Here is a 26,377-nt window from a genome sequence, read left to right as displayed (position 1 = left end):
GACACACTGTGCCTCCTCCACAACCAAAATAAGGACAACAATTTAGAAACAAAATAACTACAAGAACTGACAAAATTGAACTGTATGGAAATCTGACAACCAAGGAGTTAAAATAGACACATTCATCCAGACAGGTAGGAGGGGTGGAGTTGGCAGACAGGCAGAGAGGGTTCACAGCAAAAAAAAAAAAAATCAGTGGCTTGCAGAGCCCATGTGTGCAGGTGGCAGCTGGCAGACCCCGGGCACAGGGTGGCACAGATAAACCAGGCAAAACTGGGAAGCGAGACAGACCGTGCAACCCAGGGCTCTAGCTCGGGAAAATAAAGCCTCAAAACACCAATTCAAAATACCTGTGGGGAGCTGAGGTGCCAGGAGAGACTCCCAGACTCAGAGGAGAGTTTGTTGGAGAGATCCACAGGGTCCTAGAATGTATACAAACCCACTCACATGGAAATCAGCATCAGAAGGGCCCAATTTGCTTGGGAAAAGCTGCAGAAGAGACTGAAATCAAACAGAGAGCAGAGCAAGGGCCATTGTTCTGCTTACTCCCTCACATACAGTATCACAACCCAGTGACTGGGTTGTCCCACTCAGGTGAACCCCTAAGGCTCCAGCCCTCCTACATAACAGGCATGTCAAGATTTTTAAAATGGCCCAAACAAAAGAACAGATCAAAGCTCCAGAAAAAATACAACTGAATGACGAAGAGAGAGCCAACCTATCAGATGCACAGTTCAAAGCACTGGTGATCAGGACACTCACAGAATTGGTTGAATTTGGTAAGAATTGGTTGAATTTGGTTGCAAATTAGATGAAAGAATGAAGGCTACACTAAGTGAAATGAAGGGAAATGCACAGGGAACCAATAGAGATAGAAAGAAAACTGGGACTCAAATCAATGGAGTGGATGAGAAGGAAGAAAGAAACAACCAAACAAAAGAATGAAGAAACAAGAATTCAAACAAATGAGGAGAGGCTTAGGAACCTCCAGGACATCTGTAAACATTCCAACATCTGAATTATAGGGGTACCAAAAGGGGAAGAGGAACAGCAACAAGTGGACAACTTAGTTGAACAAATAATAAAGGAGAATTTCCCCAATCTGGCAAAGGAAATAGACTTCTAGGAAGTCCAGGAAGCTCAGAGAGTCCCAAAGAAGTTGGACCCAAGAAGGAACACACCAAGGCACATCATACATTAGCCAAGATTATAATTAAGGTGAGAATCTTAAAAGCAGCAAGAGATAAAGAGATAGTTACCTACAAAGAAGTTCACATCAGACTGTTAGCTGATTTCTCAAAAGAGACCTTACAGGCAAGAAGGGGCTGGAAAGAAGTATTCCAAGGCATGAAAAGCAAGGATCTACATCCAAGATTGCTCTATCCAGCAAAGCTGTCATTTAGAATGGAATAGCAGATAAAGTGCTTCTCAGATAAGGTCAAGTTAAAGGAATTCATCGTCACCAAGCCTTTATTATATGAAATGTTAAGGGACTTATCTAAGATAAAAAACATGTATACCAAAATGACAGTAAACTCACAACTATTAATAATCAAACCTTAAAAAGCTAAAATAAAAACAAACTAAGCAAACAACTAGAACAGGAACACAACCATAGAAATGGAGATCACATGGAGGGTTAGCAACAGGGGAGTGGGAGGAGGAGAGAGGGGGAGAAGGTACAGATTATAAGTAGCATAGACAGTAGGTAGAAAATAGACAGGGGGAGGGTAAGAATAGTATGGGAAATGTAGAAGCTAAAGAACTTATGACACATGGACATGAACTAAAGGGGGGAATGTGGGTGGGAGAGGATGTGCAGGGTGGAGGAGAGTGAAGGGGGAAAAATGGGACAACTGTAATAGCATAATCAATAAAATATATTTTTAAAAACACACACATGCACTTTATAAAAGTAAGATTATATCAAACACATTATCCTGTAATATTTTTTCACCTAGCAATTAAAAACAGAGACCCTTCCAGGCCAGTATGTATTGAAGTGCTGTTACTTTTATACTCACAGCATAGTATCCTTTTGTTTGCAGGTGTAATAACATGCATAGCAAGTCCTTTTTAAATGTGTGACTCAGAGGACAACTCACTGTACCTGAAGACTTACAGCAAGACCTAAATGAATAAAATAATGTGCTCCTGGATAGAAATATAATTCAGTAAATGTATCAATTCCTCCCAAATAGTAAATGTTATAAAGAAAGTTAAAAGACACATATCATATTGGAAGAAAGCAGATGAAGCATTAATGTCCCTATAATACAAAGACTTTCTACCTGTTAGTAACAGAAAGAAAAACAATGGGGAAAGTCCCCATTTTTTAATGTTCTTAAATTTTTCTTGCTATTGCTTCTCCTACTGGTTCCTGTTGATGAGACAATTTATTCAGTCACATCATGCCTCTAAACAAGAAAGGATTTTAAAGTAAGATGCAATTACCCTAAGTTCAAAACCTAAAAATATGTTGCTTTAAAAAGACAACTGCAATTGATTGCAGAGAGTACCAAAAAAAAAAAGATCAGGTCATTAGTTTGTAGATTTCATCAGCTGTATTTGCAGGAGTTTGCATCCATTAAAACACTCAATGCAACAGCACTGATTTAATGGCAAGTTGAAGTTATCTGTGACAGTCCCTAAGCGTCCATGTGAAAATATATACCCTTACAAAAGTGAAAACCAACATTTTAAAGAGAATTTCTCAATTTCTGCCCTTTACAAGACTACTGAAACATTTGAAAGCTACTGATACCAAAAGTTGTCCATTCAAATTGTTCATCAACACAATATGTCGGGGTGTGCCATAGTTCCCTCTTTACACGCAGGGCAAACGTCAGACACGGAGCTAGTCTGAAGACCTATGTTCCAGTGAAGCTTCAGTCTACTGTCATTGGAAGCCTGCTTTAAACTTAACTGGAAAGGTGTGTTCATGTTTTACACAAGAATTGTACTGAAAAACTTCGTACAGCAAAACTTCGTAAACAAAATCGTTTAGTGGCAGAGGTTTTAGCAGAGACAGTGGATGCTTATGAATTATGTAAGTGTGAACTTTTATTTTAATAACTTCATTAAAATATAAAAACCTTAAAAGCCTTTCAACAGGAATTTAACTTTACAGAAAAGCTTTCTATGTGCGCCGACCTTGCCAAAAGGTATGCCTAAGGCACGATTTAACCACTATTACAGGACAAAGCCTAATAATAAACACCTATCTGAAAATGCCAGCATTTGTCCCTGCCTCCCGAGCCTCCAGTGGAGTTGCGGCTCAGCCATAAACAGACCCTCTCCTGAGAGACAGCAGGGTGCGTCAGAAAAGGAGCAGCAAGTGGCATTGGAAAACCTGGATCGGATGCCTTTAACCTTTCTGATCCTCGGTCTGTTCACCTATGTAATTGGGGCATTAATGACATCATCACTGTTGGGTTAGCAAATGAAGTACAGCAGGTCCTCAAATAATGCCATTTGCCTTGTCAGGTCAATAAGATGCTGTGGGTACTTAACTGGTTTACAACAATTTGCCTATAGTGAAATTGGTGTCATTGTACTTTGTTTTGCTTTAAGTCACAGAGCCTATAGACAACATTAAGTGAGGACTTACCTGTAATGTCAGATGGAAACTATAAGATTAACTGCACTATAGAAATGGTTTTTTCTAAGCAAAGAATAGCTCTTGGCTAACCTTATTTTTCTCACCATATCCTACTTCCCAGAAAATATGTTCCTACACAGCTAATGTAAATATTGCACATGGGTATGTATGTGCTTAAATAATGCAGTTTCATTATTTTGAGGACAGCCATCTGCTTACATTGACCTATCCTGGGAGAACATGCTAAGGTTCACCAGCAAATTCTGCTCTCCTCCTCTGTTACCGTTTGGCCACAACATTCAGTGCATCTTATAAAGAATAAGACCAATAGTCTATTTCTCAAGTACTATATTTCTACCACCTTCCACTCTTTATTTGAACTTTCTAAAGGTACCAGAGAACAAGCCCATGACAAAAGCAGTGAAGTGGACCAACAAATGGGGGTAAAGAGGACTAGAGCTTCTATCATCCTAATTATCAAGTTGGTGCCTGGTTGCTAGACAAACTGTCCCTCTCTCTAAAACATGAACACTGAGATGGGACCTGTTGTTACTTTGTTCATTTGACTAGAATTGGAAGGGCCTGGTCCCAAAGCAGCCACCATTTGTCTCTCCAAATAATAGGGTTCCAGCAAAGGAATATCTAATTGGACATATTGTGAGGCAGCATTGAATGGCCATTGTAGGTGCATAATTGAGTGCTCAAGATTAAACTTTCATTTAATTCTCAAATCTTTACAAATACTAACACCAAACCAAGAGAGGTACCCATGTAAATGCTCACATTCTTGCAGACTTTAGACTCTCTTCAGCTTGTTTTACTCTTTGGTTTCCTTTTCTATATCAAACATATTCCCAGGCTGTGCCCACCCTGGAGTTTTTTTTTAAGATTTTTTAAAAATATATTTTATTGATTATGCCATTACAGTTGTTCTATTCCCCCCTTCATTCCCCTCCACCCTGCACACCCCCTCTTCCACCATTCCCCCCTCTAGTTTATGATCACGTGTCTCAAGTTCTTTAGATTCTATATTTCCCATACTATTCTTACCCTCCCCCTATCTATTTTCTACCTACCATTTATGCTACTTATTTTCTGTACATTCTCCCCCCTTCTCCTTCTCCCACTCTCCTGTTGCTAACCCTCCATGTGATCTTCATTTCTATGGTTCTGCTCCTGATCTAGCTATCCTCTTAGTTTGCTTTTGTTTTAGATGTGGTTCTTAATAACTGTGAGTTTGCTGTCATTTCACTGTTCACATTTTTTATCTTCTTTTTCTTAGGTAAGTCCCTTTAACATTTCATATAATAAGGGCTGGGTGATGATGAACTCTTTCAACTTGACCTTATCTGAGAAGAACTTTATCTGCCCTTCCATTCTAAATGAAAGCTTTGCTGGATAGAGCAATCTTGGATGTAGGTCTTTGGATTTCATGACTTGGAATACTTCTTTGCAGCCCCTTCTTGCCTGTAAGGTGTCTTTTGAGAAATCAGCTGACAGTCTAATGGGAAGTCCTTTGTAGGTGACTGTCCCCTTATCTCTTGCTGCTTCTAGAATTCTCTCCTTCATTTTAATCTTGGCTAATGTAATGATGATGTGCCTTGGTGTGTTCCTTCTTGGGTCCAACTTCTTTGGGACTCTCTAAGCTTCCTGGACTTCCTGGAAGTCTATTTCCTTTGCCAGATTGGGGAAATTCTCCTTTATTATTTGTTCAAATAAGTTGTCCACTTGTTGCTGTTCCTCTTCCCCTTCTGGTACCCCTATAATTTGGATGTTGGAACATTTAAAGATGTCCTGGAGGTTCCTAAGCCTCTCCTCATTTTTTTGAATTCTTGTCTCTTCATCCTTTTCTGTTTGGTCATTTTTTTCCTCTTTCTGGTCCACTCCTTTGATTTGAGTCCCAGTTTCCTTCCCATTACTATTGGTTTCCTGTGTATTTCCATTCATTTCAATTAGTTTAGCCTTCATATGTTCCTCTAATTTGTGACTAAAATCAACCAGTTCTGTGAGCATCCTGATCACCAGTGTTTTGAACTGTGCATCTGAAAGTTTGGCTATTTCTTCATCACTTAGATTTATCAGCTCTGGGGCTCTAAGTTCTTTTTGAGCCATGTTTTGATCTCTTAGTGCCTGTTAGGTATGAGGAGCAAAGCCTTAGTTGTTTATCAGGGTGGGGCCACCCAAGTCAGTGGTTTGTGATGCTGCATTCAGGGGTGGGTCAGAGAGAGGCCACCCAGGTGGCCGGTTTATGACACTGTAAGTGGGGGCGGGGTCTGAGAGGGCCAATGGAGGTCCCCTCTGCTGCTTCCTGCCACTGGGGCCTGCATGGTCTGTCTCACCGCTCGCTCCTTCACCGGTTTATCTGCACGTGAATGCCTGTGGTCAGCCCTCAGTGAGTCCGCCCGCTTCTCTACACCTGGGATCCACCTACGGCTGCCTGGGTCACTCGCCCGTGTAGGTCCAGTGGATCTTTCCTGCCCGACCCCACTCTGTTGCTGGCTCTGCCCCTCTTACTGGTTTGGCTGAAGGGTTCGTTGTTGTCAGACTTCCCTGGAGTTCAATTTTCTGTGGTTTTGGCTGCATTTTTGTTGCTAAAACTTTGTTGTTTTTAAACTTGGTTGTGGGATGAGGTGCAGTGCTTCCACCTACGCCTATATCTTGGCAGAAGTCCCTTTTTTTTTTAATGAAAAGAATCTGGCTGGATTATGCATCTACTCTAACTCCTTCATCTTAAATCAAACAGATTGCTCCATTTGCCAACAGGAGAAGCAGCTCAGTCAAAATACTTACTGGAAACTAGGTGAGAAATGTGAAAAATTGTTGTGTATTAGTTCTACAGCACAGAGGATTCCTCTATGCCACTTTGATTTGTTACTTAACTAATTCTAAATTTTCTCACATCAGTAATGTTGAACTGAGCCTCTTGCAAATAACTAGCCAGTATGACCCAAGGTTAAACCAATTTCTTAGGGAACATTTTCTGTGAAGCTATGAACCTGAAGACTATCTGTATTCCAAACTCTAGGAATAAAAGTGGCCTAGTTTCACAGGATGCTAAGGGAGATGTAAACATGAAATTTATATATTCCAGCCCAATCCTCGAGTTTTAACAAAACTCTTCACAAACATACTTGCATATTGCAGTCAGGACTGCTTTTATTTTTAATAAAATATCTTTACTATTACTTCAACAGAATTCAAGGAAATAGAATTAAAGTACTATGTAAGTTTAGCTCAGAGTGAAAGGGAAAGATATTATCTTCAGGCCAAAGTATATAGATAGGTAGATGTATTTTTTTAATCAAATTTTGATTTTTATAACTGATGCTTGAATTTTTTTTAAAGTCTAAATTTGTCCAGCCATCCTTAATGCTATAAAAGGCATCAGTAAAGCAACTAGAATGTAATATTTCCTTGTAAGCAAGATACAGAAATGGGACTTTTTTTATCTTGGGTGGACCAATGAACAAAAAGATTTTTTTCTATGTTTGACTGCTATTGGTACAGGTGGTTCTTGTCATTGACTCTCTAATTTTCCATTTAAATTTCAAAATGATTTAATCTGGAATATAAATCAGCAGTGCAATCTTATTAACCAACTGAGATTATTCATTTCAAAGATAAGACCATCAACAGAGCTTCTATACTCTATACTGAGAAGTGTGGAAAATATATTCTTTTCTGGAAACACACATAAGAGACATTAACCTTCTAAAGTAAATCCAGAAGGCAACCAGGGTCATGCAGAGGGCAGACAAATTCTCAGCTGAGTAACTGTTCAAGGAATTGGAGATGTTAAAACTGCAAAAGGAAAGACAAAGAGAGGACATGATAAATGCCTCCAACTATGCCAGAAAAGAATTGAGCTTACTCTTGTTTATTATAAAGCTCTGAACTTGGATCAATGGGTGTAAGCAATGAAGATTCATTCTTGGTTATTTCCATTTCAGTAGCTAAGCAAAGGCTAGAGGTGAGCTTAGCAGAAATACTGTGTAGGGATGGTGTCCTACCCGCCTCCATGGGTTAGGGAGTTAATTTGTTAAACCCCTCCTGTCTCCCAAAACTGTCTCATTCTCAGTGAGAACTGAAGCTCTAAAGCATTTTAAACAACCTGAAGAAAGTATTAGCACATGAGAGAACATGCCTATTAAAGATAAAATTTGCCCCCACCAAGAGCCAGGTTTTTTTCCTTGAAAAAATAAGAGACTACTAAGTGATGATGATGATGATGATAAATAGCTATAATCCAGTCAGTGCTTGTGGTCTTCTTTAATCCTAATCATAATCCCATGAGGTTGATATTATCCCCATATACAAATGAGGAAACTAAGGCCTGGTAAAGTAAAGTGACTTGCTCAAGGTCACAGAGCGAGTAAATGCCACATCCCAGCTCCTCACTCGAGCTGAGTTTGTTACGTAAGCCTGTCTGCTTACCCACTACATTCCACCGTCTAGACTATGCACACTCTAATTTCAATTGGCCGCAATCCCCAAACCATAGAAACCTCAACCCCAGAAGATAATAAATGCTTCTGAGCTGCAAAATGATCATCAGTTGACTCACAATTAATACCCTCTATAGATTATTTTGACAAAGAAGCAATATCCAACTGTGCCTGCAAATGCCAACACATGCAAATCTGACTTCATAGCTAAACAGCAAATGCTCTAATGAGCACCAAAAAAAATCTGCTCCTTATTCATTTTTTTTCCTGTGTGTTTTTCATTTCTGCTGGAAAATAATGTCCAGGACGAATCTGTGTTCTTTTTGACAACTATAAAAAAGGAGGTTTGTTTTTACAAGTTCACATAATGCAAGAAAGAGCAGGCATGAGACAGTGAGCAGGGGCTGCCAGTGGGAAGACTGTCCCGTGCAGCCAGTGAGTTCCTGGGCAGTTTTCATTCACTTTTAATCATTTCAGAAGCCATGCCTCAGAGATATGAGCTGAAAATCTTCATAGAATTGTGCTTTTTTTTCTTTCTTGTCCCTCCTTTTTTAGTTTGGCAAAAAGTGCTAAAGCAAAACAAACAAAAAGAAAACTGGGTAAAACCAATGTAAGTATTTGCTTTTCCTGGGAGCTGTAGGTGCCCTAGCCCCATCTTCATTATTCTTTGTCAATCACAGACTTGTCTTTCTTTGATTGCATCCTATAAATGCCTTTTCTCATTCATGAGGCCATGAAGTTCTTTCATCACTGGGTCACCGAGCACCCTGTGTGTTGCCATGTGTGTTTCCACGGCACACTGGAGCTGTCCCTTCTTGGGACCTGCCACATGATACAGGTATCTGTGGCTCCTTCTCTGTGCATTTCTTTTGCCAGAGGCCTGACTGAATTCATTTTTATGTGGCCATCAGCTAGCATTACCTGGCATATAGTTAGGCTCCCATAAGGGTTGAAATTTAAATGAAAATGAGAACATTTTATCCCCCACATTGGGCTTATACTATGAATGGAATTGAATCAGAACAAATCAAATTGAACCAAATTGAACCAAATTGAATGTATTAAAACATTATTATGTCAGGATAAAATTATTCAGATTATATTTACAGACAAATTGATTAGCACAGCCTCGCTATGATGTGATTCTAATGACTAATACTTCAAGAATTACCTATTATGTTACCATAGAAAGGGCAGTAAACCTATAGGCATAATATTGTAGTTAGTTCTTAAACTGAGGCCAAAATGGTAGACGCAGTCTAAATCGCTATGTATTTAAAGAGTAGTTAGGAAATGTGGAACAAACCTCTGGGAGGTTGACAGTATTTCACAAAAGGCAAATGATGTATAAAGTGACATGAACTGACACTGTTATTTGAGAGGATCCCTTTAACAAGTAGGTCTTAAAATTTTATTTCCCAGGCTAAGTCATCTTTGTGGTCCAAGGTATGCTGCAATCACACACAGAAAGGAATCCAATCACCATCTACTCCTCAACCCTGCTCCTCTCTTTCTATTAGCTCTGGCTTCTGAAAACCAGTCAGCCAGTAAATCACCATCTGGGATGAGCCCTGAGTTAGGTATTTGAGATTCAGTAAATACGTGGACATTGGCCCTGGCCAGGTGGCTCAATTGGTTGGAGCATCACCTCATACACCAAAAGGTTTTGGGTGTGATCTCAGGTCAGGACACATACCTAGGTTGCAGGTTCAATCCCTGGTCAGTATGTATACTAGAGGCAACCAATCAATGTTTCTCTCACATCAATATTTGCCTCTCTCTCTGCCCCCCTTCCTCTCTCACTAAAAATTAATAAGCATATCCTCAGGTGAGGATTAAAAAAAAGGAATAAATAAGATGTCATTGTCCCTCTACTATGGAGCCTACACTCTCAAAAAGCCTACATCCAACAATACGCAAGCACAAAAATAATTACAAATCCTACGTTTAGAAAAATCAGAATGTGAAATGAAGAAATGAAAAGAGGTTTCCCTCACCCAACAGATGTAGTAAACTGATTTAGGAGTTATAGGCAATTCTATTCTCAAAATTATGGCCCTTGTCATCAAAAAGTTATCAATAAACCAGATAAACACTTTATAAAAACCAAACTGATGGTCAGTGGGGGGGGGTAAGGGGCAGTATCCAAAATATTCCTTCTTTATAATCTCTACTTAAAGCAATATAAAGTTGTTGAATGATAAGATCAGATGTCTTCAATTTTGATGATGTTTACCTATCAGTTGAGCTCCTATGTTTAGTAGACATTCATAAATTTTGTACATTTACTATTGTAGTAGTATAAAATGGGCATTTTAAAGTTATTTAAAAGTAGAAAATATAAAGGCTAAAACAAAGATACTTATTTTACAATTACTTTATTTTATAAATGATAAAAATGTTATTCTCCCTTTAAAGTTATTAACATTTCTATTGTTAACAAATATGCCTCACACTTTAAGACATAGTTTTCACTTTCTGATATAAGAATTCACAAATATTTTATTCTGCTTTCTATTTTGCTTTAGAGTGTTGATCTGCAAAAATGCCTCACAAAGGCACAATATAATATTCAATAAGGACTTAGTCTGAGATTCATAGTAAGTATAAATCAGTATATCATATTGACTAAAGTGGTTGATGTTTTTTTAAAAAATCTAGCCAACCTCTCACCTTAAATAAGTCATTTTTAACCTCTAATTATGTCCAACACAACCCACTCTAGAAGTCAAAGAAGTGCCAGCTCAGTCATTCTTGTGAGAAAGCCATTTGCATTATTCCATTCTCAAGCTACCATTGTTATTTTTCAGGAATCACTTCAAGCAACAGTCATTTTGTGAGGATTAGTTTGTTACAATCAAACAGTATAATCCATAAATCAGTATACCTTGGCTCACATGGGCTGAGTACATAGCAAAACACCAAAAGCAAACAAACAGGTAAAGGTCATTGCCCAGCACACCCCGCCCCCCCGCCATGGCGCTTCCTTCCTGCCTCAAGAACCCTGGAGTGCTGCGCATCCATCACTCCTGCCCAAACAGGGGCACCTCTGTGGGTCTGCACTTCAAATCTTAGTAAGTCTGTTATCCTTTGTTATTTTCAAGACAAAAACGATATATAAAGCAGAAATTCAAATATTTTCTATGTCCATGGGGAACAATTAATTCCTCACTGGAGACTACAAAAGACTAAAAGTTTCTAGTTTATAAACCAAAAAGTTGCCAAAAGTACTATATTTTTTTTCCTTCAGGCAGAAAAATATGTTGTTTCAATTTTCCTTCTTTTAAAAATGAATTACTCATTAACCAAGAAGAACAATGCATTGTAGTTTATCAGTGCAATATATAATTTTAATGTAAAAATGGTACACATTCTGATAAATGGTAAACTCTTCATAAATTTCAGAGATAACATCATAATCTAAAAATCACACACACACATATATATATATATATATATATAAAGAGGCACTAAGCCAGACTAGCTTCAGGACTTGCAATGTCACACAAGGCCTAGGAATGCCTGAATGTGCAGCCTGTGAGAGAGAAGACCATGTGGGTGGCAGAATGGCTGATCACCAGTATTAGAAGAATCATCCTAGGGACAAAAGTATGAAATCATGTGTTCAGATATGTATTAAACAGCTCCCTGCTAAGTACCACAATGGACTGGGAGCTGGAGATACAAAGACGAATGAAATGGGACACGTGCCTTCAAGCTCGGTGCTGTCTCAGAGAAAGCTACTTAGAAAGAAATGTTGTAGGAAATTTAGACTAGGAATCCAAAAACTTTTCCTGCAAATGACCAGATAGTAAATATTTTAGGTTTTGCAGGCCATGTGGTCTCTTGCAACTATTCAACTCTGTCTGCCCTTATAATACAACAAACAGCTATAGACCCCTGACTGGTGTGCCTCAGTGGGTTGGGCATTGCCTTACAAACGGAAAATTCCCTGCTTGGATTCCCAGTCCTGGCACATGCCTGGATTGCTGGCCAGGTCCCAAACTGGGGGCATGTGAAAGGCAACTGATCAATGTTTCTCTCACACATCGATGTTCCTCTCCCCTGCTTTCTTCCTCCTTTCCCCTCTGTCTAAATATCAATAACTCAAAAAAATAAATAAACTTAGATATAAGCTGACAAGTGATCCATTTCATGAATGATCCACAAATGTCTGTTATCCCTCCTTGTGTAAATTGTCAAATACCTTCTTATTTCACTACCCAGTATCACATCCCATTATAAGTTGTGCATATATAATATATGATTTATCTGATCACAAGGTTTCTAGAACTCTTGTTCCAAGCCAAGCTAGAAAGTAACAGTTGATTTTTATATAAAATTAGTCCATATTACTCAAGTTTATTGATTCCTTCAATACACGTCTATTGAGCAACTACTATGTACCATACACTAAGTCTCTCCTTTTATAGATACTCACAGCACATGTTCACATGTCTACATTCTCAGGAGTTTAACTCTCACCAATTTATTTTTTCTATTATATGTATGGGTGGTAATGTTCTACTTGGACAAATCCTAACAATTCTAGAAATAGAAGAAAATATGAAGATTCATGACTATTTAAATCATACAGAATTTTTAAAGCACCATCTTCAGTTTCTGTGATCCTTCTATTCTCCAAGAAATTATGTCTGTATTCTGAAAACTAATCTTGTTCACATAGGAAAGACTTGGTTTTGAAAATTCAGACTTTGGCCATACTGCCATTGTTGTGTAAACAACATAATCCCCTTTCTCCCTTTCAGTTGTACAGTCCTTTAGGGGTGATTAGAAATTGCGAATATCCTAGATGCTCATGTGAAACACAATTTACTCAAAATACCCAATCTGTAATGTAGAAAAATGCTTGTTTTCTGCGGAGGGCTTTATTCCAACACATATTTGTCATCATGCCAGTCTTGAATAGAATTAAATAGGAGATAGTGTACATGAGAAACAGCTTAATTACATTTCTGAAAATGAGGTCTTTCCAAGAAAACTATGTAGATGTGATGAGATACCTGGGGTGTTTTTAAATTTTAAATGTTTACCTCTGTATTAAATGTAGTGGGGTGACACTGGTTAACAAAATTATACGGGTTTCAGGTGTACAAGTCTATAACACATCATCTATACACTGAATTGTGTGTTCAACACCCCAAGTCAAGTGTCCATTCATCACCATTTAAATGAATAATACAAATAAATGTAATATTCCATTACTAATTTGTTAGTTGAAATAAGTGAGGAAATATATATTCATTGTGTCATAAATATGTATTCTATGAATACATGTATTTATAGATGTGCAATATGATACATATATGTATTCTGGCATTATTATTTTATCAAAAATCCCAAGGACAGCTTGGTATTTTAGTGACATATATACAATACACACAAGACTTAAAGGCTTAATATTCAAATAGGCACATCGTAAGTACCCCAAAATAGCTGTTGAATCCATTAAGAAGTAGATCTAAGTTAGTATTTGTTTCCCCTTTCTCTTCTTCCCCAATAGCTTTATTTACTCATTAATTCAAAAAATATAACACATCTACTATGTGCTAGGCAGTGCTAGAGGCTAAGTATACAGCAGTGAATAAAATGGGCATTTCTCCTTCATGAGGCCAACATTCTAGATGGAGAAAAAACACTAAACATGAACAATAAGGAAATTAAAAAGTGTGTTAGTTAGGTAAGTGTTTAGGACAAAAATGAAGGAGGCCATGCTTATAAAAAATGGTCAAATTTTGAATATATTTTGAAGGAAGAGCCAAGAGAATTCGCTTCTGACCATGAATGAGAGTGAGGAGCCAAGGATGGGTGTACTGATTTTGGCCAGAGTAACTGGAAGAATGGAGCTGCCCACCCCTGAGATGGGGCAACCAGCAATAACCAGGTTCAGGAAGAGTAGGTAGGATGGGCTTTCTTTGCAACATGTTTAATTTATGATATCAATTAGAAGAACAAATGGTGATAGTACATAGTTAAACTTCAGTGATTATCACATCAAGTATATTGGAAAGCTACAGTATCTTTCTCATTTGTTCTTCATATTATCTAATTCTTACAGCCATTAATTATATAAAATGTAGGTCATACACCACATGAAACTCATCCTCATCCTCACATTTAATCCTCACCTTGGATATGGATTTCTTATTTATGCTACACACTATACTGAAAATACTTGTCTCTCACATGATCAAAGAAGTTGATCCTTCCTTTGAAGTTTTTCCCTAACTTAAAAGATTCTCAAGGTTTTAATCCTCCATGAAATTTTTCTAATTCAACCCCAGTTTACTGATCCATGCATTTCTATAGGACAAAGCAAGAAACCTTTAGAAATATCACAAGTGTGACCTATTTGGGATAATCTTCTCTTTTTGTTACGTAATCATGACAGACAAATACCAACTCTTAACACTCAAAAAAATAGACTGTTTTGTTCTTCATACTATTCAACAGGCAGGATTACATAATCTTCTGAGTCAGTTTGCAGAAATAAATTTGTAAATAAAATAATTTTTTAAAGAATCAACTGATGAGAGGTTTAGTAGCCTCACCCACATTTAATTAAAAGCAAGTCTGATAGCATGGTAATTACCATTGGAAAGGGGGTTGGGGGAGGTAGGAGAGAGGAAATAAATGGTGATAAAAGGAGACTTGAGTTGGGGTGGTAAACGCAGAATACAATATATAGATCACTATTACAGAATTGTACAACTGAAATCTATGTGATTTTATTAACCAATGTCACCCCAATAAATTCAATTTGAAAATAAAAAGCAATTCTGGGTTTTGATTTGTGGTGATTTTCATACCACTCTGATCTATCTAACAGCCATTTGTGGAGGTCAAAAGCAGATTTACCAAGCCCATTGGCTATAAAAACAAAACATGACTCACAGTTGGGCAAATGCTTCAGATCATGCAGTAGCATTAAATCATGAACTCATGCTAAGAACACAAGTAGAAAGATCGGAATCCAGATTGAGGGTGATTATTAAACCAAGGAACATCCTGGAATGCCCACACACAGATCCAACCTAAGACCCCATGCAGATGAATTTATGGCCCAAATTGGGAAAGCTTTTCTATCAATGATTTGCATATAGAGCCTAGAAAATGTGTGGAAGTCATGACGGTGACTTCCTAAGTCATTACAAAATGAGTGTATGCTTGACTGCAGGGCTTGGGTCAAAGTGTTTCTATTCAAAACGTGTGTAGGAATCAGAGATCTATTACTTTCTATTTCCTTCCATGGCAATCTCCTCCTGAGAAAAGAAATGCATTTAATTCTAGTGTTCCTGTCATGTTTCTGACAATTTACACCCTCATTTTCAGTTCTGCAATTACAATTTAGTAAGTGGTTCTCAGACCCAATAACCATATCAGCAGAGAATTTTTTAGCAAGTTAATCAAAATTCGGGCAAGACAAAGGGATAGGCTTGAAATAACAAATCACTTGATTGCTTAATTAGGTTAGCAAGATTGCCACGGACTAAAACCCTGTCATTTTTAAAACCTCAGTTAAAAGTATTTCTGGGTAATGACACATATATTTTCAAGAAATAAAGAAAATTGGCCTATTGAAGGTCACCAAAGGTGCCAGCCTTGCACCATTCCAAGTAGTCTTCTAAGAACCCTGAAAACACATGAGTTTTGTCAATCATTTTTAAATCTCAAAGAGCAGTCTAAGCTACACAATACAATGGTTCTCCCCTTATCCAAGGTCTTGCTTTCCAAGATTTCAGCCACCTGTGGTCAACAGTCTAAAAATATTAAGTAGAAAATTCCAGAAATAATTCATAAATTTTATATCGCAACATTCAGAGTATCTGAAATCTCACACCATCCCACTCTGTCCTGCCCAGGATGTGACTCACCCCTTTTTGTCCAGAGTCTCCACGTTGTGTATGCTACCCACACACTAGTCACTCAGTCACCACCTAGGTTAACAGATCAGCTGTCCCAGCATTGTAGTACTTGTGGTCAAGTAACTCTAATCTTAATGGCCCTAAAGTGCAAGGGTAGTAATGCTGGCAATTCAGATGTGCCAGAGAGAAGCTGTAAAATTCTTTAAGTGAAAAAGTATGTATGTATAGGAAAAAAACATAGTATATTTAGGGTTTGGTACTGTCTGTGGGTTCAGGCATCCATTGGGAGTCTTGGAATATATCCTCTTATATAGGGGAGATTACTGTAATACACTAAATCCACATAAAGATTCCTGGTGTTTTAAGGAAAGTCCTAATTAGCCCAAACTTTTGGATTGGTTGAACTATTTATTTCCAAGCTCAGTAACAAACCTATGAAAAGTTGATTTCTAATAAACCTCTCCGCTGTGTCTTTTGCCTCTTAATATAGTAATCATAGATATGTTTGTTCACTGAAACATCATCTAATAGAACTCCAACTCTGATAAACATGTTTACTATGAGGATATTAAAATTACCCAAATGGAAATATAAAAAATAACTTGCTATTATTGCGGGTTTCTATCTTCCCCTCATTGTGCTTAATACTTTACATGTATTATGGCATCTTATTGTCACAAAACTGAGATGGGTATCATTTACCCCACTGGGTAAATGGATGGGGAAACAGACCAGTAGTAGCTAAAAAAACTTACCAGGTTCATGCCAGAGAGTAAATGATTGCACCAATAACTCACATCTTGTCTTCTCACGCCACTAAGATCATGTTTTCTGATCTGAGAATCTAAAAGTCTTTTCCAGAAACAGTGTGACCTCTTTGGAAAACTTCTTTAAGAATTGACCTATGTTACTTAAAAAAATTCCATTTGCTCTGAATGTTAATCTAAGATTTATAACTCAGATCTTGTCCTTCAACACTCCTTCAACGCCCCCTAAAAAAAAAGGAAGTAACACACCTGTCATTTAGCTCTTTTGAGAAAATATTGACAGCAGGAAGTAATTAGCATACTCTGAAAGACAGACAGGATTGGGAGTTCAGAGAGACCTTTTGGCAAAGATCCAATTCGAAGTGTGTTCCTGGAACGTATTTATTCACATGTATATCTTATCCAGTCAGCCAGTCAGCAGAAATCTACAAGCACCATCTCTGCCTGCGCCTGGGGTCAGGCACGTGCTTCCCTAAAAATGGAAAGGGCTTGGTGGCTGATTAGAAGTTCTTGAAATTCCCCAAGGGGGATTTTGTAAAAGACTCTCCCCTCAACTTCATTATCTCTTAGAAACACCTACTAGTGCCTTCTTCCTTCTCAAAACTCCCAATTCCCTAATCCTGCTTGAGCAAACCTATACATAGCAGGTGTCCCAGAATGCCAAACCCACAGAAGAGGATTAAACGCCGATATGCAATATCAGACAGTAGGAGTAGCTGCTGCCTTACTCGGGTGCTGGGCTCTGTGATAAATACTTGACAAGTTTTACCACAGTTAATTCCTATGACATTGCTAGGAAATGTGTCTCTCAATACCAACATTTTTCGGTTGTGATAACTATGGCTTGTGGACCTAAGGCATCTAAAGCCCTTGCCCTTAGCTACTATATGTTCTCTCAGGATTTTTAATAATTGTCATTTCTTGAAAAATTAAAGATCTGTGGCCTACATTGAACTACAATACTGTTACTCTGAATTCCCTAATTTCACCTTTAAAATACAGCAGTTTCTATATTTTGGATTATACTTACATTTCCTTTGCTCTCCTCAAAGGAAACTATTCTCTGTTCAAAGGTAAAACTGTACACCTAAACTTTGTAAAACTCTGTAGTTGACACTCTCTCAAGTTCCCGTGGAATCAGATAATTCTTATCAAATCTCCTTGAACATAAAAAGACCACACGGTTACAAAGTAAAGTAACAGCACTGCATTGAGATGCAGGGGTATTTCTACGTACCTACTCCCCATCTTAGCACTCAGCATGGCAGGGGGTTGGAAGGATTTGAATTCTGAATTTCTGTTAGAATAACATCTACCAAGAACAAGCCCTGATTGTACTACTTGTTCCTGTAGAGAAAAATGAGGAGCTTATCATGCAGGTCTTTGTCAAGATAATGCCTACACCTGGTGTCAGGCTAAAGCTTTAGACACTTCTGGATGAAATGCGGTCTGCTGTGTGTGGGTTAGGGAGCAAGGGTGAGCTACAAATTGCTTGGAAGCAAGCTGATTTAAGGTTGCCATGGCAAAGCAAAACCGACAAGGAGAAGCTTTTACATTAATATTTTCTAAGTCCTGTTATGATACGATTGTTCAGCCAACGGATACCTTTTTGTACTTCCACTGACATGTCCAGATAAAATAATAAACACTAATTACAGAGTATTATAATGATTTCTGGGCTTTGCCTCGGAGGGGTGCATATCTGGCAAGGTAATTACTTCTCTGACAGATAGGTGTTTACGGGAGAATTGAGGATGATGAGTCTAGTTTATTGCCTGCTGATGAGACCACGGGGGAGGAAGGTCACGAGGAATGCTTATTAAGACCATTTTAGTCAACTGTTTTTCAATCAGAATCAAGGTACTCACCCCCCCGGTTTCGGTTTTAAGAAGTACTTCAAATGGAAATGACACACTGATTCTCAGTGGTGGGAGCTTGTTACTTCAGGGAAGTGACTAAGTGATAAGAATCTGTTCTCAGGTTGAAATGGAAGTTTGAATTTCCTAAAAATATGACTTTGCCTACAGTGCTCTAAAGTTCATTCCTAGTACAAAAGAGAGAGCCAGATATTTTTATTACCCTTATGTTCCTTGAGAGATTATTTTTCCCTTAACTAATTCATATTCAAATTCCTACATGATTCCAGACAATAGAAGTTACTCTGACCCCAGGGAATTATTTTCAGTAGCCTTTTTAAAATATTTTTTAATTACAGCTGATGTACAATATTATTAGTTTCAGGTATGTAACTCCATGATTAGACATTTATATGACCTATGAAGCGATTGCGTCAATAAATCTAATACCATCTGACACCATATATGGTTATTACAATATTATTGACTATATTTCCTAGGATGTACTTTACATCCCATGACTACTCTGTAACTACTAATTTTTACTACTTTTTCAAACAACTTTATTTTTTCCATTGCCATTTAGCCCTCTTATACTTCCTCCCTGCCGCCCCCACACGGCAATCAGCACGTTGCTGTCCCCTCCCTTCTTCTACCCAGGGAATTCATTCTCCAAAGTAAGAGCACCAGCGCCATACCCCCGGAGGAATGCATCCCCTTCCCCACTTCCTGACTGACTTTGCCGGAAGAGGGGCTGGTACTTCTCCCCCACTTGTTCATTCCTAGATAGTAAAGGATCTATTGAAGAGGGAAAAATGCAAATCAGAGACTTCGGGACAAAGGGTTGGGGGTAAAAGCTAGCTAAATAAAGCTCTCTCAAAAATTTGAAAATGTACATGTGTACTGCCCTTCTGGAAATGTCCTGTCTTATTAAAATAATATGCTTTCAGTGTTCCCCTTATATTCAATTTTCCAAAAAAATGACATGGTGTCAGCCCTTCCCCCCAAACCCCACTACAAGTATAAAGATTCAAACATAAAAAATAGGTTTATATCTTTCAAACTAAATGATGGCAAGTTATTGTATTCCAAATACTGAGTAGTGATCCCTGGCTTTTCATGAAATATAAAGTCACAGTATCATTCCCTCTTCAGGTTACTAAACAAATTTAGATACTGTTCATAAAATAAGATTCTCTCCAAGGAGTCTGTGCGGGGGTTTAATGCTATAGATAATTTAGGATCGCTTTCCATGTCTTTTAAAAATGCTCTAAGGAAAATGTATCCACGCCAAATACAAGTATTGGAACATTGACTTCCGGCATAATAGACGTCTTTATATGCTTTGTAGAATAGACTATATTTCCATTTCCCCCCTAACTGTAGATACTTTGATCCTGCTCAATACAGTATAATAACAAAATTAATTGTGATAGTATTGATGGTTATTTAAGATACAGGGTTTTTTTTCAGTGTTCTTCAAACCACCCCCCCCAAAAATGTTTGCTTCTCTACCTTTTACATAAGGTTTGCTGTTTCCCTTGTAGAATTTACCGAGTTAAACTTAACACACAGCAGAATGATCAGAATTTAATTAGGTTTATTTGTTGTTCAGTTTCTTCCCTCTTATGAAGGAGTGAATCCCTAGATTACTCACAGACACGTGAAACTTTTAAAAAGAAACTATAGAGAGGAATTTTTGTTAATCATGTAAAGCACCTGTGCTTTTCCAAAAGCTGCAAATCACTCTTTGTCTTTATTATGATGAGTTAACAAGATGAATTCATCTCTAGAACTCTATAAAAACTAAAGTGTGATAAATGGCCCCAAGAATATAACCTCCCCTGGATCATACTAGTTATTTAGAAATTCTCTGGAGAAACTCGAATCTTCATAGAGGTATTTCTTCATCCTGATTATTCAACTCGAGGATTTAGTCTCCTCAGGAGAACTGAATACTGAGGGTAGGCTGAGAGCTGATCGATTTAATCTGGAAGATTTTTCATAAATAAAGGAAATTGAGTTTTAGTAATTGAAGCAAATTTTCCATATGTATCGTGTTTTTGTATTTCAGTAGGCACTGAACTGTACGGTAAACACAGCAGCTGAAGGAAAGTTCCTCGTTTTGAAAATATCCACCAGATTTAAGAATTGTTATTTACCCTAATGAACTCTTTAGCATATGCTCATTGCAATTAATATAAAAGTTTTTGTGTAAAGGTGTCTAAAACATATTTTATATCAAAGATATAACCCAAATTTTATGATTATAACAATTTTTTCAGTGACAGTTGACATACAATATTAATTTCAGATGTACAACCAGTGATTGGACATTTGGATACCTTAAAAAGTGATCATCCCAGAATTCTAACAGTACCCATCTGACACCATACATAGTTATTACAATATTATTGATTATATTCCTTATGCTGTACTTTACAAACCCCTCTTATTATAACTGGCAATTGGCACATTTTAATCATTTTCATCTTATTCACCTTTCCCTCAATCCAAAATCATCTTCTATAATTCTCTAACACTCGGGTACCAACCAAGACTTATTTAGCACTTTCATATTAAAATAAGTATAAATTTATCATCTACAGGTACCCATAACTAAAGTAGCCTATATCTGAACTAGCTATAAGAATGTTTAATATTCAGCTTAACATTGCCATGTAAAATTTGTGAGTTCAACAGAAAAATTCCTTAGTCTCTTTATACTTGCTAACCATAAGGACTATAGACAAAAATACTGTGGCACTGAGGTGAATGACTATTTTGACAAACATTCTTGACACTATCCTGGGAGATCTGAAACACCATATATTTAGAGCTGTAATGATTTTAATTTATAGTCCCATCATTTCTAGTTTCAAATAGAAGCACATCAGCAAACAAGAAAAGTTGATTCATATTGTTGGCAGATGTGAGAAGACATTGCTTATCATATGAAAGCCTTAATTGGCTTTCTCTTGAATCACACAGACATTATGTTCCTGATCTATTTAAAAATGAGTGTTTAATACCCAAATCTTTGAGTTATTGTTGATTGTTTTCTCTTTTCTGGTAACATTCCCACCAAGCAATTTGTAAGAAAGAGCGGATGCAGAGGGGTCTGGTGAGGTATTATTGGGTTTCCATGTGGAAGAAGAAGCTACTAGCTTGTTCAAAAAAAGGGTTTTCTCAAATAAGCAAGCAAAATATAACCAAGACACTGAAATAGACAACAGGCTGACAGTGATCAGAGGGGAGAGGGGAAGGAATTTCAGGGGAAAAGAAGGATTTACAGGAACTAGTATAAAGGACGCATGGTCAACAACTAAGGGGGGTGGAAATGGAAGGGAGGTGGGGGGCACTGGGGGGGGGGGGGGCTGGGATGGGAGTAAAAGACAGAAAACTGTACTTGAACAACAATTAAATAAAAAATAAAAATAAATAAAGAAAATTAAAAGGCAAATAAAGAAAAGCGTTTTCTGAACTCTACAAAGACAAAGACTATATAATTGGTTATTACAAATGAATTCTAAAGATTATGTATTTTATGTAGTTTTTATTTTCTATTTGTGGATGCTCAATCAAGGTTTATATATATTCATTGATTTTTTAAGTCTGATTAGCTTTAAAAAAACAACTTGAATCTTTATGCTCATTCCCCCCAAAATGTTACCCACAATTAACATTAAAGTCATGATACCAAAATGACTGGTGGCAGAGCTGGATTTACAAGTCAAATACTCTCAGGGCAAAATTATAAACCAACTCCACATGCAGATGTGATGGGTTTCAGGATAAATTGGTGTATTTGACCAAAGCTAGCAATTTGAGGGGGGCATCAATTGACTGTAAGTATAAATGTGATTACCTGTTTTTTAATTCAGGAAACTTGTGTTGTTATGTGAACATACTAAGTGAAGGAAAAAAAGCCATGAAAGAATATGCCACCAGTGTCTGATGAAAACATACACCGCAATACATAACTCTCCAAAGATCACTTCCCTTTCCTGGTTTTGACAGTTGGCTGGATAAAGTGCTCTATCATTAAGTGGACGCGCTAGAAAAATCCTTTGGTCAAAAGGAAAACTTTGTTATGGGAAACGCAAGTTAGATCAAGATTAAGGTAGTACGGGTGACAGTCATTGCCTGTGGCCTCTAATACTGTTCTCTTGGAGTCAAAACTGCTGCGATAAACAACAGTGTCAAATCCTGGGCCTTGGATGAACTCCTAAGGGTTGTCTAGTCCATCACCTTGCTGTTAGATATAATTGCTACAGACCATTCCCTAAGGAAGGTACCGCATTCCTCTGCAGAAAAGAAATTGGATTCTTGACAAACAAAACTAAGTATTTATACCTGTTATACACATATACTGATATTATAGATATTTGATATATGTAAAACACATAACATACATTTGGAAATAATAAATCTCCAATCAAAAAAAGTTCACAAATATAAGATTGAGTTTGTCTTTGGGGGTTTCTTTCCTTCCCATTTTATTCTTTTGTTTTCTACTGTGTGAGTTATCTTCCATACCCATTGTGCTTTTATTAAAAGTGTTAATACTCTCTATTCCTGGAATTTCCCAGTGTTTGGATCTTTAGATATCTATTATAAGCATAATCTCTGTAACCTACTAATGATTCACAAAAATTCTCGAGTTAGCAGTTTCCAGACATCAATGCCAAGAGTCTCACACATCCCTGGGTCTGTAGGTAGTCCCGCAACATGCTCACACTCGCTCGGTGCCCCCATCACTCCCCACCTCACTTCTCCTGATGCCTTCCTTGCTCACAGTCAGCATTTCCATAGTTCTGCACCCTCCCTGTCCTTCTTGCTTTCCCTCCCAACACTAACCTTCCATGTGGGAAAGACATTCTACTGGGAGAATGACCTACTGCAGCATTTTATAAAGTCATTTTAAACACATTTGACATAAAGATGTCTGCCCAGTCACCTGCCCGTAGGGGGTAAAGGAAATGGGTTTGAAGTCAAAGACGTACATATTATTGCAAGTCCTGATCACGGCTAAGTTTTTAACCTGTCTTTATCTTACACTCATTTTCAGCACTTCTGCTGTCCCCACTCTCCTACCCTCCTTGTAATTATTTGAATATTTTATTTAACGGGTATCCTTTACAAAAAGAATAGTTTTGCCCATGTTATATACTTTTGCTTGAAAACACTAATTTTCAGGGACAGCAGTCACCCAAGAGAAGCAACTGGGAATCTAGTGGTAATTCATAAGTAAAGGTCTGCCTCCTTTTTTCTGCGTCAGATAAGTTTGCAGGAGAGGGCACAAAACTGAGTTGCAACTGCACCATAATCCAAACCGTATCCATGGGCAAGTCACATAATTTGTCCAGGCATCCATCTGATGAAAAAAATTAAACTATTTGACATCTAAGGCCTCTTCCTTCCTTAAAAATCAATGATTCTATTATTTTTTAATTAAGTAAGGTTTATAAGTCTAGCCTATCAAAGGAAATTGCTGTAAAAATTAAAAATGATAAAATATTTCAACCATGAAGCTATTTAAATGTCAGAAATGTGGATATTTGGGAATATTTCTAGCCAGTCACAATCACTGCTTTCTTATTCTTTCTGTGTACATTTGATTAAAGATGATACATAGGTAAAATTCTCTTTTTATATGAATTCTATTGGCGATGCCAGTTAAAATTTAAATTGCTTATTTTAAAAGTTGCTTATAATGTCAATGCATTCTTAACAAATGCCTAAATGATAGTTGCTAGGACAGAGGCTAAAATGCCAATAAATGGCCTTAGAAATTCCTGTAATATCTAATTATGTATAGATCCAGACTATTCATGCTTGGCACAGAAGTAACTGCTGAAAATTAGAACGGTCTGACCAATATATGCAATTAAGTGGACAATTTTAACCCTTTTCTTAGGAAATGGCCTTTTATTTATGAGCATTTTTAAGTGATACATTTAATCCACAATCTTTGACACTTCCTGAAGACCATTAAGTTCTCAAACACTTAATTTCATTGTCACCGTCATGCAAAAGAACCTCTACATTCTTCGTCAGTAATTTTTCTTGCACTACATTGTATGAAGATTTAAACGTGTGTGTGTGTGTGTGTGTGTGTGCGCGCGCGCGCGCGCGCGCATGTGTGCACAGAGCTGTGGGGCGGTCGACGGAGGTGTACAGAAAATGCCTGCTGGGATCACGTACTGTTTCTCCCGTTCCTTGGTCGACTGTCTCTCAACACCAGTACCTTGACCTGCTTCCTTTCTCTGTTCAGCACATACACATGCACACTTAGTCATGCTTCTTTCAGAACAAAAACAAAGGAAATCTGATGATTTCAGGGAAGGATTGTATACTTGAAACAGTATGAATTTTGTAGTAGCAGAAACTTTTAAGGAGTGTTTTCATGTTCTAGTCACAGGAAAACTTATGGAAGAAGCAGGTATTTGAAATCCCAATCTCCAGGGCTAACTATAGCCTAAAAACTATTATACAAGGATATGATCCATACATACATGATCTCAGCCCTCTCTTGCGAAGTTGGTGATGCATCTAAGTGCTATTGCTTAATGAACTCCAAGAGCACTCATCTTAGAATGCCATTGAGGATATGTATCTACAATGCTCAAAACCTGATTATCCTATAATGTTCAGAAAAATATTCTTCATAAGTAGATTTATCCTATTTCTTCATTACTCTCCATGACTATCTGCTTCCAACAGAATTGTATATAATCAAGTTATTCTCATTCACATTTATAAGCCCTGATAAAAGATGTGGAAATATTAGTTTTCTGACTCAAAGCACATTTTGAATAGACTGTAGAATATCTTACTAATCAAATCTTTTAGCAACACAAATGTCAGCCATAGTTTTTGTATAAAGGCATCGAATTCATCACGTTGTTAAATTCTAATACAAGTTACCTATATTTTTTCCCAGTATTGTGTCCTACGATAGACCAAATAAACTCTAAATAACACAGCCAATGAAAACTAAGAACATTTAACTTAAAGTAATTTAAAGCACAGCCATCAGCTAAGTGCTCGATGTATCAGGCACTAAGCACGCATCTCACCCTGTGAGGTAGGTATTGTAATTATCACCATTTTGCAGATAAGGAAACTGAAACTTTAAGAGCTTAAATAATTGTCCATAAATTCTTGTTCCACCTCTATAATGAAGTCATTTGTCTGGTTCTGAATCATGGTCCTATACTGCACTCTGGCAGTATACTTACATTTGGGTGTTCTTTGCTTTGTTACCATAAAAATGCAGCCACCCGTCTTAATCATTGAGAATGTTTGACTCCAAGTTCTAGCACACGTAATAGCGTGCAATTTTCAGTGTAACTCTGAAGTATCCAAGAATATTTTGCTCAGTTTCCAAGCTCTTCCAGTTGCATTCAAACTCTTTAATGTGCTCCACTCCCACCCCTCAGTGCAGATCATGTCACTAGGGGCAAGGCAGTAATGGTTACTTTCAACATCAGTCACCGTCACTAAGCCCAGTGGTTCAACAGTTGTTCTCAGCCCCTGGAGTGCATTAGAAGTTCCTGGGAGGGAGCTGGGGAGCATGGGGTGGGAGGTGGGCTGGGATGAAAGTAAAAGACTGAAAACTGTACTTGAAAAATAATTAAATAAAAATAAATAAATATTAAAAAAAGAAGTTCCTGGAATACATGTTAAAAATGAACATGCCTGGTCTGTCCCAGTGATCTGACTCGGTATATCGGGCATGGAGACTCAGGTATCTGCATAGTAACAATCCTCGGTTATTCTGATGCAAAATCCTTGAGAAATCACCCTCTGGGGTGCA

The 26,377-nt window shown here is 37.6% G+C and overlaps 1 protein-coding gene across 3 annotated transcripts in view; it reads left to right on the top strand.

The window, feature by feature from the left end:
* Positions 1 to 26,377, top strand: part of SYT1 (synaptotagmin 1) — a 541,050-nt gene that overhangs the window by 453,129 nt on the left and 61,544 nt on the right. The gene's annotated exons all lie outside the window — the stretch shown is intronic.

The sequence above is a fragment of the Artibeus jamaicensis genome, unplaced genomic scaffold (assembly GCF_021234435.1).
Source record: "Artibeus jamaicensis isolate MK-2021 breed Jamaican fruit bat unplaced genomic scaffold, CSHL_Jam_final scaffold_584, whole genome shotgun sequence".
NCBI classification, from domain to species: Eukaryota; Metazoa; Chordata; class Mammalia; order Chiroptera; family Phyllostomidae; genus Artibeus; species Artibeus jamaicensis.
The sequence above is the reverse complement of the archived record's forward strand: the minus strand, read 5'-3'. Positions and strand labels throughout refer to the sequence as shown.